Raw genomic sequence first — 19,846 nt, forward strand, 5'->3', positions numbered from 1 at the left:
AGGGAGGGAACTTTGGGACAGGATCCAGCTGGGAATATGGTTGGGAAATATGGGCAAAAGAATATGTCCAGCACTACAGAGTCAGTCTTACCTGATTCACATGCAAAGGTGAAGTTGGGCAGACAGTCAGTGTCTAGAATCCATGTTTATTAAGGGGACAGATGATCTAAAGATGCCACAGATTCATAAGATCATTCTGGACAATATGAAAATATCATGGTCCCTTCAGATGGTGCTCTCACAGTTCATGTAATTTCAATTTTAAAGTGATACCCACTTTAGATGATCCAGAGAAATATTTCCCCCAGCATTGGTTAATTTGAGGAAGAAGTATCATGAGGACATGCATCATATTTAGGCTTACCCAGCTTGAATCCTTAAGGGTCTGTTCTTTGGGCTCACTGGCATGGACCAGAAGGAGATACCTATCAATTGTTTTGACTAATCCCAGTGTGGCATGAAATCATCAGGAAACACTCTATCTCTGGGAAAGCTCTGACTCAATAAAAGTTTTGAGTCCAACATCAGTGGGACCTGTGGTGTCTTGGACTTGACAATGTATTATCTAAGTTGGAAAGACATTAAGGCTGATGGACATGGTGATGAGGTCAATTTAGAGATGGACAGTGACCCTCCTTATCCATAATTCTGCTAAGGTGGTACCCTGACTGGGTGGAAGTCTGTGACTGAGAGTCAAGTGTGCACAGGGCATTTGACCCACAGAGAAGCACACAAAATTAACTCCTTTTGTTAAGCCAAGAGAGAGCACTGTATAGTTTACTTTAAGGCTGAACTGTAACTACAGATGGATTTTATATGCATGAATTGTCAGACAGATACACCAGGTCAACAACCATAGTGACCCAACTTTATTCATACAGAATGAGAAAAAGTCCTCTAAGAACCTATCAGGGCAACTGTATTCCAAGTCACATTTGCACTTCAGTTATAGGAGGAAGGAGATAGTATTTTCTAGCAGAACCCCAAATCTATCAGAACTAGCAGACCTGTGAGTTGGTTTTGCTTTCATGAACTATCTAGTCTCTTGTATATCTCTGAGAGGACTCTCCACATATTGACTTGGTTTGGGGCTGGGGGCAGCTGTCTATGAGCTAGGGAATGGACTCTGCTTCCTTGGTTGCCATGAAAACAACTGTATGCATGGGACATTCCCAGGAATGAATTATTTATAAATAACAAGAGATGATGGGAGATCCACCCCTCACCTTGTCCTCTCTCCGGGGTTCCAACATGGCCAAAAGTATTGTGCGATTTAGGCTATCAAATCTCTCAAGGTCTCAAATGTTTCTTTATAGCACAAAGATGTTTAGGAGGTTTTTTTTTTTTTTTTGAGAGAGTGGGGGTTAGAAAGGGAAAGGAGAGCTGGTAGAGGTTCTACGTGGCTGCTGTCACAAGCTTGGTCATCTCTGGCTCTCCCTGCCAAGATAATGGCAATAGGGTTTGTTGCCATGCTGTTCTACCCACATGCCAGAATTTGTGCAATCGTTTTGTGCTCCAAAGTGGGGGATGGGAAGGTAAGCATTAAATGCCTACTATGTACCAGGGACTGTACTAAGCTCTGTACAGATATCATCTCAGTTGGTCAGCTCTCCTCTTTCCCTATCTGCTCTTCCTCCTGCTGCACAGAATAACACATTTTAATTGCCTGTTTAGGGGAAGACAAATTGAGGCAGTAGCAAGTGGAAATAATAATATGAAGCAGTAGGTTCAGAAATACAAAGTTACTAGTCTTAGATGGGACATTTCTTATTTCCCGGTGAGCAAAACTGTTGAACAGAAAGGTGCTGGGGTAAAATTTCCGATGGCTCTCCTTGCCAAGTCTGCATGTCAGCGGTACACTGTTCCATGGGAAATGAGCTGGACATGACAAGGCACAGTCAGAGGTCCCACCAGACCCCAGTCATAGCTAATGAAATGAAGGGGAGGTTCTGATTACAGTCCGGAGTTCTGAGACTATAGTATTAGAAGCATTGATAGAAAGGGAGCTCACTCAAGAGCAACAGACATTATAAATCTCTCAGCACACTTAGGGCTGTGAATGGGCTGGGTCTTTCTGGTGGTGGAAGAAAGTCTTAGTTACAAAATGAAAGCACTGAAAATGTGTATGTTGTACCAAGTTCAGAAGCTTTTAGAAACAAAAACTTCAGAATTTTCTGAATATTATTTATCTTCAAGGGAAAATGAATCTGTAATTTGTACAACACTTGGATTTGGTGCCTTAAGGGACTGTCTAGATCATCAGATCTAATCCTTTCCTTTTATAGACAAGGAAACCAAAGCCTAGATGACTTTAACAGCCTTATCTAAGGTCACATAGCTATTAAGTGCCAGAGCTTTTATTCCAAGAGCTATATTTGGGTCAGGAGACTTCATGCAGTCCCCTGCGTCCCTGTTATTGATGGGAGGAGAATTTTAATTGCTATGAGAAAACCACTCAGTGGTAGAGAGATGTAGGGGCATTTGCAACTACAAGAAGGGAGGTCTGTGTCACCAACACCAAGGTGTCCTGTCTCCAACAGCATCTGACTGTCTCTTAGTATCTCCCAAAGTCCTAGTAAGTAGGAAGGGTGCTTTATTATCTTCCCAATATCTTTCAATCATACTTCTCACTGGTGCAGCTCAGTGGGGTTATGTAAATTAACTGTTGCCTCTTATTCATGTATTCCTATAGTATTAATCTAAAATAAAGAAATAGTTACACTGTCAATAAGTGGTATTGTGCTTAATGCTTACATGTACTGAGCACCCATGAGCCAGAGAAGACATTGAGAAATTCTCTTTAAGCTATTTTTCCAATTTTCCTGTTCTACAAAAGTTGACACAAGGGTTGTAGAAGTATCTCATACAAATTGAAAAAACAATTAGATTCTATTCTCATGGTATCAGACCCCCAAATTAATTTTGTCTATGATTTGAATTCTTTTTTGGATCCCTGATGAACATTTCTAAAGTTTCTAGAAGCCAGGATGGAAGTGAAAGAAAATTTTGGCAACTAGAGGTATAGGAAAAAGGTAAGTTAAAAAAAAAACCAGCCACACATCTTAGAAATTGGAGAATATATGCTATGTTGGATAGTTATTAAACTTGGGGTATGGTGTGGTTCTAATGTTATCTTAATATGTGTAACCTAGCTTTCCAAAGCCTTTTCTTCCTGTTCCAAAATCCAGGATAAATCAGAGCAGGTTAAAAAGCTGTGAGACATGTTAGCATACGATTCCCAGAGTCCTTAGATTTTCATTTTTTTTGCTCTTGGAGAGGGTTTTGACCAGACCTTTTGTGGGTCTAGTTGTAAGAGTGAAAAGCCTGAAAATTCTGAGAATATGACATCAGTCAGGATTCCAAAGAGTCTTCTTTCAATGTTCAACTTGGATAAAGAAAATTCAAACAATGGGAAGATGTCAGTTTATGCTTTTTATGTATAGATTCCATTCTCCTCCATATAGATTCAATTCTCCTTTGTATAGGTTGCATTCCCCTCCCTCTTTCCCATTACTTATTTCCATCCTCCTCACTCCCTCACACACCCAACCAAATGCTAGCCCCTCCCCAGGGTCCTCTGAAATGCCTTTCCATAGACAACAAATTTATCTTAGTCTTAAAATATTTTTCTCTCCCATTCTTTCCATCTTCTGGCAATCCCTGAGACCTGGTCATCAGACCATCAGACCATCAGACCAGATGATATAGTTTCCCTGGTCATGCTTTCCAGTTCTGGTTGCACTTTTTGCACATTTCTCCTAAGATCAAGGTGCAGGAGTTGGAATTAACTCCTTGATGTCCATTGCTACCTCCAGGTTCTCCCCTAACTCCACATTCAATAATCTCTCCTTTGAGGTCCCAATTCAGTCAAAATCCTGGCAGCTGCTGTCTCTGACCTCCAGAATATGTCCCTTCAAGCTCTGTACCTGACTCATAATTTTTCTCTCTTCCCCAACGCCTGCCCTCATATTAAGAAACTAGGATGTATGTATTGACCCTTCAACAATTCAGGTTTTCATCCTAACCCTTTACCATAATCTGTTGGCTTTCCAACTCTACCTCTGCCTCCCCATTCTAAATTCTGTTCTCTGGCACACCTTCACCTCCAATCCCTTGATCTCTGCCATTCCCCTTAAACTAGTCATTCTCTCTTTTTATCTCTTGGCTATTGAGTAAACTAGTTCAACTTCACACTGTACTCTCCTTATATCAATTGTGTCTTTTTTTTTTTAAAGCCTTAGCTGTGAATCAATCCTACCACTTACCATTAGTGCCCTTACTTAAGTGTTATAAAATGAAAATAGAGAAAATCATGCAACTGTTTTGACTGGGTCAACTACAAATTTGTTATGCAAGTTCAATTGTTCCTTCTTTGATGATAAACAACCTTTTTACACCTCCACCACTGGTCCCACTTTTTCAAATATTTTCATCCCTCTTCAACTTACCCACAGCTTTCTCTCCCCATCCTCTCAATTAAGAACCTTGCTTCATACTTTATTTAAAAAAAATTGAGGTCATTTCTCCTGAGCTCCTTTTTTCCCCCTCTTATATAATTCAGATACTTTTTGTCATTATTTCCTCCTTTAACTTTGTCTCTAATAAAGACATGACTCTAACCTAGAATGAGAAATGTTATCTACCTTCAGAAAAAGAATTGACTACTCCCCAATCTCCTTTGCTGGACTCCTCATTTAAATCATACTCACCAAAATGCATATCCTACAGGGGTCTGTTTTAGGTCCTCTTCTGTTCTTCCTCCAAACAACTTCACTTAATGATTGAATCATTATGTAGAGAGAGCAATTTGGAATTATATCCAAATATTTATAGAAGCTCTTTTCTGGTGGTATTTGTAGCATATGATTATGATGGAATACTATTGTGATATGAGAAACTATGAGCTAGATGCTCCCAGAAAAACCTAGAAATACTTGAATGAACTGATGCCAAGAGAAATGAGTAGAACCAGAAAATGTTGAATATTGTAACAGTAATACTGTAAGAGTAACAGTTATAAGTAAGATGAATAACTGTGGATGACTTTGCTATTCTCAGCAAGGCAATGATCCAAGATAACTCTTGACTTATGATGAAAAATGCTATCCATGTCCCAGAGAAAGAATTGATGGAGTCTGAATACAGATTGAAGCACACTTTTATTTGTTGGATTTTTATTTTGGCTTATGTTTTCTTTTACAATATGACTAATATGGAAACCTGTTTTGAATGACCACATATATCCATCCTATATTAAATTGCTTGCCTTCTCAGTGAGAGAGAGAAAAGAGAAAGAGAGAGGAGAGAGACACAGAGAGAGAGAGACAGAGACAGAGAAAAAGAGAAGAAAGAGAGAGAGACAGAGAGAGAGAGAGAGAGAGAGAATTCAGAAGTCAACTTTAAAAACACTGAAAATTGTTTTTACAGGTAAGTTGGAAAAAATATTAAATAAAAAACAAATTATCAGATGATCTCATTAATTTCCATAGAATAAATTATCTTTCAACCTATCTAGCCCCTAACCTCTCTCCTGATCTGCAGTCTTATGACTCCACAACTCCATCAGACATCTCGACCTGGATTCCAGAAAACACATTAACCTCAACATGTTCAAAGCCAAACTCATTATTTCCCTAGTAGGTACCACCATCCAGCCACCCAAGCTCACAGTATAGGGGCTATACTCAACTCTTCATTATCTCTTACTTTCTATATCTGGTAGCAAAGGCTGTCAACATTTTTTAAGAATGTCTCAAATACATCTCCATGTCTTTTCTGATGCTGCTGCCACCCTAGTGAGGATCTCTTATCACCTCAAAGTTAGACTATTACAATACCCTGCTGATTGATTGGTCTTCCTGACACAGATATTCTCCTCTCTATGTCCTTGCTCTATTCAACCAACTACATTTATTTCCTAAAGTGAGGGTCTGACAGTCCCCTTCCTCACTAGACTCAATAAATGTCACCAGTTCCTTATCTCCAGGATCAAAAATAAAATCCTCTGTTTGGCTTTGAAATCTTTTGTAGCCTCGTCTTACATACCTCACATAATACACACACACACACACACACACACACACACACATACACACACACACATACACACACCTCTTTCCATTCTTCTTGAACCTTATACTCTCATCCATTCACCATTCTTTCCTCCAGCAGTACTGGTCCTTCTCACTGTTCCTTGAACAAGACACTTCCATATCCTAATTCTGGACATTTTCCATATATGAAATCCTCTACCTCATCTCTACCTCCTGGCTTCCTTCAAGTCTCAATTAAAACCCCACCTTCCAAAGGAAGTCTTTCACAACTCCACTTAATTCTCCTGCCTTCTTTCAGTGGATTATTTCCTATTTATTTTGCATACAGTTTATTAGTAAATAATGATTTGCTCATGTCATTAGATTGTGAGTTCCTTGAAGGTAAGGACTATCCTTTACCTCTTTGTATCCCCAAAGCTCAGCACAGTGCTTGGAATATAGTAAATGCAAAAGAGCATAAGGAGAATCTGGAAATTCCTACCCACTTTGTAATTTCCTAAGAAACTTTAAGACTTGACAAAAGTTAAAACGCAAGAATGATGAAATGGCAAGGGCCAGCAAGGTACAATATCATGTAAAATAAACTAGTAAAAGGCTGGAGACTTTCTTCTTTAATCATTTTAATCAATCTGATAGGTGTAAAATGATATCTCAAGTTTGTTTTAATTTGCATTTCTCTAGTAAATAATTTGGAGCACTTTGATTATAAATCATTTTAATTTCTTCATCTAAAACTGCCTGTATCCTCTGATCGTTTAGCAGTTGGTGAATGACTCATTTCTTACAGATTTTACAAAGTTCTTTAAGATATGAGCCTTTAGCTGAGAAACTGTCTAGAATTTCCCCCAGTTTTTTACTTTCTTTCTGATCTGGGCTATATTCATTTTATTTATATGATTTTTAAAATTTAATATAATAGAAATGATCCATTTTGCATCTCATTCTCTTTTCTATCTCTTGTTCATTCATAAATTGTTTACCTATCCATAAGTTTGATAAGTAGCATGTTCCATATTCTTCAAATATTCTTGTAATATCTTTTTTTATACTGTCATATCTTACTTTAGAAAATACTCTGAAGATATTCTTCTATGCCCAATTTTCATCATACTCATTTAAAATTTTCCCAGCAATTTTTATCAGTTACCAATTCATCTTACCAATGAATTCTTATTCTCAAAGGTTGTCTCTACACTTGTCAAATATAAGGTTACTATATTTATTTGCTTCTGTAAATTGTATGTTTACTTTGTTTCATTGAGTTACCTTTCTATCTCTTCACAAGTACCAGATAGTTTTTAAAAATAATTACTGCTTTATAACAGAGTTTAAGATCAGGTACTGCTAAAAATTCTTCCTTTACATTTTTTTCATTACTTCCTTTGATGTTCTTGACTTTTTGTTCCTCCAAATGAATTTTATTATTTTTCTAATTGAGTAATATACTTTGGGGGGAGTCATATAGTTGGGATAGCATTGGCTAAAATGTCTGAAGGGGAAAAGTGACAAATATTGGAGGGGATGAGGAAAAATGGGGGGAGGGAAATCCACTATTAATGGAATTGTGAACTGATCCGACCATTTTGGGGACCTATCTGGAATTATGCCCAATGGCTTTATTAAACTTCCCATGACCTTTGATTCAGTACTATCACTAGTAAGTCTTATTTCCAAAGTTGATTAAGGAAAAAAGAAGTTATATATTCTAAAATATCTATAGCAATGGTCTTTGAGGTGTTGGCAAAAAACTAGAAATTGAGGAAATGCCTGTCATTTGGGGAATGACTGAATAAATTGTGGTCTATGACCATGATGGAATGCAGTTCTGTCATAAGAAATGATGAGCTTGTTGATTTTAGAAAATCACAAAAAGACTTGCATGAAATAAAGGAGTGAAATAAGAACAGAACTGAGAGAATATTGTATACAGTGACAACAATAGTGTTTTAAAAACAACTTTGAAGCATAGTATTTTGACCTTTTTGTTGTTTTCTTTCTAATTTTTTTTCTCTTTTGATCTGATTTTTTTTGTATAGCATGATGAATATGGAAATATATTTAGAAGAATTGCACATATTTCACTTAAATTGGATTGCTTGCTATCTTTGGGAAGGGGTGGTGAAAAAATTGGAACACAAGGCTTTGCAGAGGTAAATATTGAAGACTATCTTTGCATGTAATGGAAAAATAAAATACTATTTTAAAAAACAACTTTGAGAAACTTAAGTCATTTGACTATTATAAATGCCCAAATTAAATGATAAATGACCTCTGAAAGAAGATGCTATTTGTATCTAAAGAAAGAACTGAGAGACATATAGAATGATTTTATACATATTTATATCTAATGGAAGCTATTTCTAGAATAGACAGGAAGAAAAAAGAAATTTACATGATAGCTTTATATTTTAAAATAGCAAATTATGCATAATAGTTTGCTATTTCATTTGCAATCTTTTTTTATTCAACTGTGGTTATGAAAATGTTAATTTCATAAATTAAAACTAAATTTTAAAAAATATGGATGAAATGGAGTCCTGAGTGTCCCCAAATGGCCACTGTTTGACTCCTTCCTATTTTTGGGGGGGAGGGGAGATTCTATTCCATGACAAACTGAAACCAATTTCCCCTCAATCAATTTAGATTGCAGAGCTTGAACTTTTGATAGAAGGAGACACATCTAAACCTCTTAATGAGCTATATACCTTAGCCCCTTTCTGAGAGGATATAGCAGACTTCTCTAACTGGTCACAAGTAAGTTGGAGCAATTGAACAAAGTTCAAAACTATGGACATTTATTGGCAGGGATGTTATGTAGTCTACAAGATAAGGGAAAAAAACATTTTATCCTATAGGAGCATTACTTTTCAAGGGTTCTCTTTGAATTTCTAGATCAGAGTATAAAAAGAGATAAAGATCAGGGGCTCATCAGAATGAGTAGGGATTCTCTTGATTAAACCCCCTGACTACCAAAACCATTACATTAATGAATTTTTTATCTCATTAATTTAGATGTTCCCTCCAAAGAACAGATTGCATCTTGTCCCCAGCTTAGGGCTTATTCTGGCATAAGAGAAGGCTTGACAATTATAATTTTCATTAATAATGATTACATCCTTTATTTATTACAGCTCCCTAGGAAAATTGGAAGAGAAGTCTGAGAGCAAGTGTAGTGAGCAGAAGGTTTATCCATCAGAGGCACAGATGAGGAAGAGGAGAGAGGAGGATTTTCCGGAAAACTTGGGTTAGTAGCTCTCAAAACAACAGGCTAATTAAGAAATACCCTGAAAGATTTATTTTTATTATATTAGGCAGATGAGTGGAGTTTACAGACTTGGACAAAGACCCATGGAAGGAACTAAGGAAATCCACAAATTGCTTTTTACTCAGATTTTTTGCTTGAGTACCTCTAAGAAGGCACTCAAGGGACAAGGTAGAATAATGTGAATAATGTTCTGGGATCACTAGGGGAGATTCTATCTTTGCCTGCCTGTCCTATATGACTCTTGTCCACACCCTCCCATAAATTTTCCACAATGGAGATAGAGAAAAGGGAATGAAAGGGGAAAGACCTAATTACACACACACACACACACACACACACAAATATAGCTGATGGCTTGTTTGACCTAAGGAACCTATTACTAAAAATCTTACTGTTCCTGAAGACAGAAGAAAAGAGTAAGCTATGTTCTTGTTGTACTTTGGAGTGAAGAGGTGGTAGGTCCTACAATATTTAGAACTGATAGGTAGAATCTGAGAAGAAACATTGTTTTCCAGTGGGTTTTGCTTACAATGAAATCAGGCCAGTAACCAGAAAAGGTGATGACCAAGTTAATGGAAGTTTACCTTCAGCAATAATTGAAAATTGCTTCTCTTTTTTTTATCCTTCATCTTTGTTTTCCTTTGCTTAACTCTTATTTATAGTCTATCCTTAGAAATGCAACAAACATCCAGTAATATTTTCTTCCTTTTTTTTTTAGAAGTGGGGTTAAGTGACTGGTCCAGGGTCACATATCTAGTAAACATTAAGTGTCTGAAGCTGGATTTGAACTCTGATCCTTCTGACTATAGGCCAGTGCTCTATCCACTGTGTCATCCTGCTGCTCCAACCCAATAATATCGTTGATGTTCTGTGTGCTTCTTCCTTGGACCTGCATTTGTGAGGCTTAAATGAGATGACTATGTGAATGTCATATATCATTATTCATTATAATTTAATGATCCTTACAAAGCATAATATTGGATACTTCCTTCATTCTAGTCACCCTTTTTTGATTGCTCCCCAGCCAGTTCCCAGAAATTCAAGTACAACACTCTAGGTATGTTCTGACCAGTGCCGAGTATAGAGGCATTTCTTCCCTCCTAGTTCCTGGCCATTACACCTCTACATGTTGGCTAAGATTGGCTTTTTGCCATCCTTCTTAATAATAGTTGAGTTGATTATCACCTTATGGTTGCAAATTTCTCAGGTAGTGGGAATCTTAATCTCACTCTATTGTCTCAGTTACTCTTTCAGGCTGAGGACTAAGGTTATTCTTCAGCTCTTTTAGCAGATATACCTCATTTGTTGACTCATAGTTTGTGGTGCATTCCACCTTGGAGGATTATAAATGCAGACTATTTTCTAAGATCTTGCACACCTCCAAAAAACAAACATTGAAAATCAAATTTAAGCAAAGCGTTTTTTGAGTTCAGTAGTTTTAGGGTCATTGTGTATACTCTAATTAGGGATAGGGCCACTGAAGTGTAATTATCTTAGCTTGTCTTTCATATTGGATTGTACCGGAGTACTTAACTGCTCTTGTTGGAGCTTTAAGGGAAGAGGAGATGTGTCAAGATAGAGAAGTACGAAGGCTGCCATTAAACACAGGGGTGTGTGTGTGTGTGTGTTTAAGCCATATTATGCATGCTTCTAGTTATCAGTTCTTTCTCTGGAGAACAGCATCTTTCTTCACAGGTTCTTTATAATTGAGTATTTGTAGTTCTCAAAATAATAGTCATTCACAGTTGTTCTTCAAACAATATTGCTGTTATTAGACATAGTATTCTTTTGGTTTTGCTCATTTGATTCTTCATTATTTCCTGCAAATCTATCCAAGTATTTTTCTAACATCAACGGGTTCATCATTTCTTGTAGTACAGTAGTATTCTATCACAATCATAAACCACAATTTGTGCAGTTGTGGGTATTTCTTCAATTATTTGTTCTTTGTCATCACAAAGAAAATGTCTAGGAATAAGTTTTTTAGAACATATAAGTTTTTTTTCTTTATCTCTGATTCCCTTGATAAAAAGACCTAATCATGGTATTACTTGGTCAAAAGATATACACAACTATATAATAATTCTTTGGGTATAATTCCAGATAGTTCTCTAAAAAGACTGGATCACCTTACAGTGCTACCAACAGTGTCTTAGTGTCCCTATGTTTCCACAACTGCTCCAACACTTGTCATCTTTCCCTTTTATCATTTTAGTCAATCTGAATGATGTGGAATGATATTTCAAAGTGGTTTTAATTTGCATTTCTTTAATAATGATTTAGAACATTTTTATGTTTCTATACATACTTTTGATTCCTTCATCAAAAAGCTGCTTGTTTATATCCTTTGACCATTTATCAGTTGGAGAATGATTCATATTCTTAGAAGTTTGACAAAATTCCTATTCATTAGTCTGATAGGTAATATGTTCTTCTAGTTTTCTTAAGACCTCCCTTTATATCTAGGTCAGGTATCCATTTTGATCTTATCTTGATAAATGGCGTAAGATATTGATCTATGTCCAATTTCTGCCAGATAATTTCCCCCTTTGGAATTCAGTTTCTTGAATTCTGAAAAGAGCTTGATTAGGGTTGGACTTTAAATAAAAATTGGGTTGAATTTTGATGAACCAAATTCAAGAGAGGTGAATGGGAAGAAAGAGAAAGAGTATTCAAGCAAAAAGCATAGACATCTTGGGGTTAGAAATAGGAGAAATAATGAAAATACCACAAAATTTTAAATTTTAAAAAAAAGGAGACTTCTAGAGGCAAATTAAGGCAATCTCTTTGTTTTGGAGATGAGAAAATTGAAGTTTAATGACTGAATAAAAATTACATAAATAGTAAATAACAAATTAAAATTAAAACTGAGGCCCTTTCTGAAATTCTTCTAGTACCTAATGTTGTTTCAAAGGATACAAGGTGATAATTATGACTGGAAATGAAATATATGGAAACCTTTTCTGTATATAAAATATCAAGACTCAGTTTACATACTAGAATGAAACTTGGGGTCCCCAAACAATCTGTCCTGAGGAGATAATCGTCTGTTCCTTACCTGAGACTCTACCATCTCAAAGGTGAGGGAGTGTCCTAAAGATCTAAGGGCTTGGGGATTGAGGGAAAAAGAGGTTTCTATGAGTGGACAGCCATTAAGAAGGAGCCCCCTTTCTTGTCAGAGTTAAAGAATCTCCCAACTTGGATTGAATTAGAGAGATTTAAGCACTGTTCCCCTCCATCTGATGGAACTACGGGCTATGATGTTAAGTGATGTCATGTATGATTTTTCTGGATGCTGGAATAATTTTCTGTGATAAGATCTATAATAAATGAGATTTTGCAGTCTTAGTTGTTTTGCTTCCAGGTGTCCTTGAGGAAAGTGATAAGGAAATGTGATAAGGTTAAAGGGGAGGAGGGAAAGTTGCCTCTTGGACAAGGAAGTTTTGGGAAATTGGAATCCTGACCAATAGCATGACCTCAAAGAACCAAAAGAAGAACTTCTCTGTTTAATTTTGCTTAAAGTTGGACATATTACATACCGTATAAGGGAGAATGGTAACCTGGAAAGGATCCCGACCAATCAGGATCCTGAAAGGAGAAATATGGTTAATTAAATAAACTCCATAAAAAGGAATGACTTTATAGGTGTGTTTCCATTCTATAGAATTGGAGTGAACCCATTTTTTAATAAGAATGTAAAAATAAAAATTTTTCCAGCATATGTCAGTAGTTCAGTGAAGTTCTTGGTAAGATATTTTGTTTCTTCCAGACTGAGATCTATCCAGGATCCAGAAATCCTGATTGTGGAATAGCCGCTATTAAAGAAGGGGAAGATGGATCCTGTGACTTGTGGATCAGCCATCCCATTCATGGACCATTCAAGATTCTAGAACCACATTGGTGAGTAAGACAACTGATGAATCCAGGAAAGCAGGAAGGGAAAAATAAAGTAGGCAACAATCAGGCAATTTGTATATAAGCCAAGGATAGGAAGATAGACTATCAAGTATTGCCTTTGGTCGTCGGGGAATCTTATGGGGGTCTGAAGTCTCAGAAAAATAAGATGGGAAAAAACAGGAATTTAAAGGCATTTTTCTCCAAAAGGGACATTTCTCCAAATAATTCTAAAAAGAGAGGATGTCATGAAGCAGTTTAAAATGTAGGGTTGAATAAATATTAGGGTGATCTGGGGCCACAGAGGTGTGGAAAATTTCTACACAGTAGAGCAGAAAGGATCTGCACAGGGAAACTTGTCAGGAAGAGACATGTATTAAATAGAATATTTACAAGAAACTCTAGGGGAGAAGGAGTAGGACAGGGAATTAAAGAAGTGGGGGCCTGTGGGTCCACAGGCTCAGATGAGGGAGTCTTCTCCAAGAAAAGCAGGAGTGAGTGTGAGTGTGTGTGTGTGTGTGTGTGTGTGTGTGTGTGTGTGTGTGTAGTCTTCTAAGCTCCTCTCTTAGTCATATGAGTTTACAAATGAAATGATCTGGCCATCTAGGGTTTTTTAAATGCATTTTCTATCTTGTGTCTCTTTTTATCTGTCAGGCCTCTTGATTCAAACTAACATGAATCTTCTTAAAAGTTAAGCTTTCAAAAGATAAAAGCAGTCTCTAGTCTCGATTTGTAAGACAGTATGTCTAACCTTTCTGATAAAAGGTGGGCTCCCCAACAACTCCTCCCTTGCCCTAGAGTCAGCCTCAATTTCTCTTTGGATGGGGACCCTCTGTGTCCCCAACCCCCAAAGTCCTAAAATCCTCCTCTCAAGATTCTGTGGAGTTCTCCTTGGATAGGAGCTTCCCTTCCTTCTCTCTAGACAAAACCTGTATTCATGTGGCTTGAGAAATGAATAGAGAGCCCTAAAATTCTGAAATATAAGCCATCCTGGACCCTCTGGGAAATATATTCTCTTCATCCCTGCTGCAGAAGGGTTGAATGGATGAGTAAAATATAGGGAAAAAATTATTGGAAGGGAGTGAGGAGGCAGTTTTCTGCCACCTTTTTAATTTGGGGGCTCTAAGAAAACAAATTTGAATGTTGGGAAATTTCAAGGGGAAGGTCTCACTTTGAAAAAAACTGGCATTCAAAAAGTTTCTCTCCAAAAATAGTTTTGAATTTGTGTTTAGATTGGAATTTAGATTGGAAATCCAATTTTAAAACTGTTTAAGAAAATGTAGGAGATAATCACAATTAACTGGTATATGCTAAAATTGTGAATTTATCTGGGTATAACATCTTAGAAATATGTGTGTACTACTAAAAATTTAAATCTGTGATTTAATTTTAAACTAAAAATTGGGTATTAAAATAAAGTTCTCTGGTAACTTACTTAAATAGGCCACATGTTTGTATCTCCGCTAATTAGATGAAACTTTATTTAAGATGCGATGTTGCTTTCCAACTTATATATTGTGCAATTTGTAAAAATTGCATGAACTATATTTTAAGATTCTGTTAGCTCTGATGAACATGTGCTATAAATTTTGTTTTGTGAAGTTTCATCCAAAGTTACTTAGCTATGTTCTGAATTTTAAGACTGTCTTAAAGATATCTCATTTCCTTTCTTAAGCAAAGATAGAGATTTACTTAAAGAGATATAAGGGAAACGTATAAAATTCCCTTACACAGGTGAAATAGTTCTGAAATCTCTTAACATTTAAACTTCTGAAAATTCCTGTTTCGGATTTTTGGAAGTTAATCTGAAATTGGGGGATCAAAAAATGTTTATTAGTTATTTGCATTAATTTCATAGTTTTATCTTATCTTTGGAACGTGAGGACAAAATCCACTAACTGAAGGAGGTCAGAAGAAACCTGATACTCACTGGTTCTCAGCTCTATTTTTGGGTCCTTTGCTGGTCAAATGAAATTTCTCACTCCTTAATTGCTTCTAATATTTAAAGGGATAGTTCTTATCTCAAGTCTGGTCCTTTATCTGAGAGAAAATCATTTCTGTAATGCTGAACATCTACTTAGATAAGATGCTGTATTAATAGTTCTACTGCTTAGTAATGCAAGGAACTTCTAAGAGAAATTTGTTAGTGTTTTTATTTCAGGGGTTAACTGCAAATTCTCTGAAAATGGTTATTTAAAACTCATTCTTCTACCCCAGGCTCTATTTGTCTTCAGCAAATTAATATTTATTTAAGTGCATCATAGTCTCGTTGTTTAATGAATATCATAATAAATATGATCTGTAGCTTTCTTAAAATCCCTAAAGCAGGATTTTAACCTGACAATACTTATACAAGCAAAACCTCTAATTTTCCTGCACCTAGTTTTGACTAAGCTCTGCAGGTATATGTGAAAAGTAAGCTTGGCATGAGAATGCCTGCCACCATATCAGCCCTGAGATAGTTTAGTTTATGCATAATGATTTGTAAGCCTTTTTTAAAATCTGAAGCCTCCGATGTGGGGCTTGGTTAATTTGAGAGAAAATTTCTAGGGACATCATAATTATTATTTTTTCAGCTTAACTCCACGTATGGATGAGGACAAATAAATCAGAAAACCCACCATCCCAGAGAAATGCCATAAAAAGGTGGATGTTTATTTGCATCTGGGTAAAAAGGAGCTTGAAAGATGGCTTTTTGAGCTCTACTTGAGGTCAGACCCTTCTAACTTGATTCCCTAATTGTGTATCTTTCTATAGGAATGATTTCCATTTATTACTGAGTTCGGCTATGGCTTAGAATTGCAATTGCACATGTGTTCCTCATTTATGAATTCATATCTGAAATCAAACAGAACTAAGGATGCTTTGTCCTGTTATAATCGTGTCCTTGCTTATATCTCCAATGGCAAATTTCTATATTTGGAGCAGCTTGAAAATCAATGTCAAAGTGCAAAAATGTAAGGTCTTGGACCTTTTCTATCTGAAAATGTGTAGTCATTAGGTAAATTAGGGTTTTCCATCATTGGATAGATGAATATTTGGCCTAGTTATCTGCCTGTTATGAGAGATATATTTTATTAGAAATGTTTGTATAAGATCTTTAAATCTTTCAAAATATAAGAACATTTAGCCATTTGATGCAACTGTTTGTGGGACCCAGCTGTTATTTTATTGATTATTGAAACTAACGCCGAACAATGCATCTTCAGAGTAGTTTGGAGAAGAGAATTTTACAATAATCAAAGTTTTCTAAGCAGGATGTAACTTATGGAATATATTGTTACATCAATAGGAAATTCAATTTTATTTAAGTTTATTCCTAATGTAGGAATAGCATGTTTATCCTGTGGCACAAACATGTTTTCTTAGAAATAACTTATTTGATATCCACAGACCAAGCCCTAGGAAACCGGCTTGCTGGCCAATTTATATTGGCTCTCCAGTCCATCTTATCACAGTCCTTTGTGTACTGGTCTTTGTATCTCAAACTATCTTAACCCCTGCTTGTTAGGTTTGTTTTCTTCTAGGTTTTGGTCCATTGCAGCTGTATCACCCAGCTTCAGAGACCCCCGAATGCTTCAATCAGCTCCTGACTTCTCCCACCCCCAAGCAAACCTCTCAAAATTGAGATCCTGTACATTGACTCTGCTCTACACTCATTCTCAGCAGGAAGTAGTTTCAGAAGATGAGACATCAACCCATACATACCTGAAAGGATTTGGGGCCCCATTTGATTGGGGAACTGGAACTGTTTGGTGAATGGATCTCAAACTACTCAGTGGCCGAGTGGGTTCCCAGTAAGGAATTTATTGATCCCATGTGGAGGTGGGTGGGTGATACAGTATTAATGCTCCTCCCCTGTTCAATAGCATTTGGGACTTAGGATTGGGGACAGCGGGTTAAAATCTGGGTAAATATTACTAAAAAAAAAAAAAAAAAAGATACTCCACAAACAATTCAGTCTGATGCATGTCAAATTATAGAATATAGAAGCTTGACTAGTCACAGACCATTAAGTAGCTATTATAAGTATTTGTGCCCTGATTGAGAGAGAGGATTTTATGGAACTGCCCATTCTGGGATAATTTTTGGTTTGCTATAAGGGCCAGACATTTAGAGAAGGCAGATCAAAGACTGAAGTCAAACATATGATTTGGGAATTGATATAATAGATATAGATCTCTTAGAAAGGTTTGGAATCATGGTTCTTAAAATGAAGATGAAAGTCAAGGACTTAAGGCAAGTGATAAACACCAATGCCTGGGTAGAACTGGTAAAGTACTTTTTAAAAAGGCTGAACAAAAGCAGGGCCTGTGCTACCTACCAGTTGCCTCACTGCCCAGATGGTACCATTCCCTTTGGGAATGGAAAAACATGAGCATGAAGTCAAGTGCATGGTTCTCCTGTTGCCAAAATAATAGCCCTAGGGAAAACTGCAGTGTTTTGTTATATAGCTATTCCCTTCTGTGAGGGAATAAACCAGGCTATACCATCCTCTCATCCCAGCTCTGGAAATCACTCAGCTTGCCTCTCATGGCAAGTTGAAAAATTCCAAAGCCTACAGCTTGTAGGCGCATGGACCCATGTCTGGAATGTAGCTGAGGATACTGACAGCTTCTCAGGGATGAGCAAGCAAAGCTTGGGTGATGCTATGGAGGCAGGACTCTGAGACCCACTTTGCCTGAGAACTGAGGGGCACCTGTTGGCTATTCATTTTAGCCTGGCATTCAAAGAAGAAAGCAAGGCTGAATAAGGAAGAATTAAGTTGAGGGCAGTACATGGTGAATACAAGGCTAGAAATCAAGTCACTTCTGTATGGGGTCATTCTTATTCTGCTGAGTAACTATATTTTGGATAAATTACACTGGAGAGACAGTGGAAGAAATAGGAGAAGAGTTCGTTTTGCTGCTGATAGCAGCATCAATCAGAATGGTAGGGAAAATAGAATGTCCTGGACAAATTGTTAGCAAGAAGAGGAAGAATATGTGGAAAACTGAACCTGTCAAATAGTTGTATTAAAAAAAATGATAGTAATGGACAAAATGTAAAAGATATTACTGAAGAGATTAGGAAATTAGCCCACATTCCATTGCAAACTTGGATAAATCCTTTTAATACCTTTTAAAGGTATTATATATATAAAGCTGGTTCAGTGGCTCTTAGAAAAAAAGAAAATAATTATTGGAATCATGTTGCTTTACTTGGCCCCGTATTCCAATGTTTATGTATACCATACCTTGGATTCAATTGATTATGAGAGTGGTTCAAAGCACTGCCCAGAGTATGGGGAATATTCATACATTTGGGCACAATGATGTTAAAATGATTATCAGGTATAATAGTGTAATTTGTGATGATTAATGTGAATTGATAAGAAAATTTTAAGTGTTAAACATGACAAAATGTAGAAGCAAAGTCTTTATTTAAAAGGGAAGAATTGTAAGAAATGGGATTTTGTAATCTTAATTGTTTTGCTTCTACAGGTGCCTTGAGATCTAAGAGTAAATACTTTAGGTAATGTGATAAAGATTGCTGTTAAGGGTGGGGAGAAGAAGAGAGATTGCTTCTTGGACAAAAAAGGTTTGGGAAAGTGGAGAGATGTGTGACCAACAGCACAAGCTTAAAGAACCAAAAGAAGAACTTCTCTGGTCACATTTTGCTTAAAATTGGGCATATTCCATACCTGATAAGGGAGAAAAGAAAACTGAAAAGAATTCTGAGCAATGGGATCCTGAAGGGAGAAGTAGGACTAAGTCCCATAAAAAGTCTTGACTTGGCCTCTGTAGGTATATACACCCCTTTTTTCAAGAATGTAAAATAAAATCTTTCCAGCATTAATTGATCAGTGATTCAATGGAGTTCTTGGCAAGATTTTCTTACAGATCTGATCGTCAAGACAGTGATATGGATGAGGAGAATTAGAAATAACTTATCGTGCTATTTGTAGACTGTTATTCATAAAAAAAAGTATTAATAATGGACATTAAACACACTATCACAATTACAGAAAATCTTTTTCGCCTTTGGTTCTATATTAAATATTCCAGAAGAGAGTATAACAAATGGGACTAGGGAATCCTCTGGCCATAAAACTTCATTTTAAAAGGCTTCTCTTGCTGGGATGAAGGGGACAGCCTGGACCAAGATGTAAACAACATGGATTTTACTGAGCCCTAATAAACTGTCTTAATTGTCCAAGATCAGAATCCTGAAATCAAAAGACATCACATCTTGAGCCCACTGTTCTAAAGAGCTCACAGTCTTATCAGTTTTTCCTAATAGATTTCTATGAATGAGAAGCACTATCCCTTATAAGTTCCTCCAGACCAAGAGCTCTTCACCAGTCAATTTCCCATTCTCCCCCTCACTCTTAGGTGAAAGATACTTGATCCCCACCACACTCCCTCAGTTCAGGGTGAATTAGCCTATCCATTTTTGGTTATAGGGTTTTTATTTTTAGTTTGGACACAGAATGGTTTCTGACAGTGATGCTAATATATTGATATTGATGGAAGTCAAAATATTATTAAAAGCTATTAGTGTTTCTTGGCTATTCCTTACATCTCTGATTTCCCATTCCAAAGAGGTGTAAAAAATTATTTCCCCAATATTTAATAGCTAATTGGTACATCAG

General features: G+C 36.6%; 1 long non-coding RNA gene across 2 annotated transcripts; it reads left to right on the forward strand.

The window, feature by feature from the left end:
* Positions 1-8,143: 8,143 nt before the first annotated feature.
* Positions 8,144-19,207, forward strand: LOC116423201. Of its 2 annotated transcripts, none has more exons than XR_004233701.1 (5): positions 8,144-8,203; positions 9,185-9,297; positions 13,088-13,218; positions 16,724-17,009; positions 18,696-19,207. It is a non-coding gene; the product is annotated as an uncharacterized LOC116423201 (long non-coding RNA). The 2 variants fall into 2 exon arrangements; XR_004233702.1 differs by having other exon boundaries at positions 16,879-17,009.
* The last annotated feature ends 639 nt before the right edge of the window (positions 19,208-19,846 follow it).

This window comes from Sarcophilus harrisii, chromosome 4 (assembly GCF_902635505.1).
Source record: "Sarcophilus harrisii chromosome 4, mSarHar1.11, whole genome shotgun sequence".
NCBI classification, from domain to species: domain Eukaryota; kingdom Metazoa; phylum Chordata; class Mammalia; order Dasyuromorphia; family Dasyuridae; genus Sarcophilus; species Sarcophilus harrisii.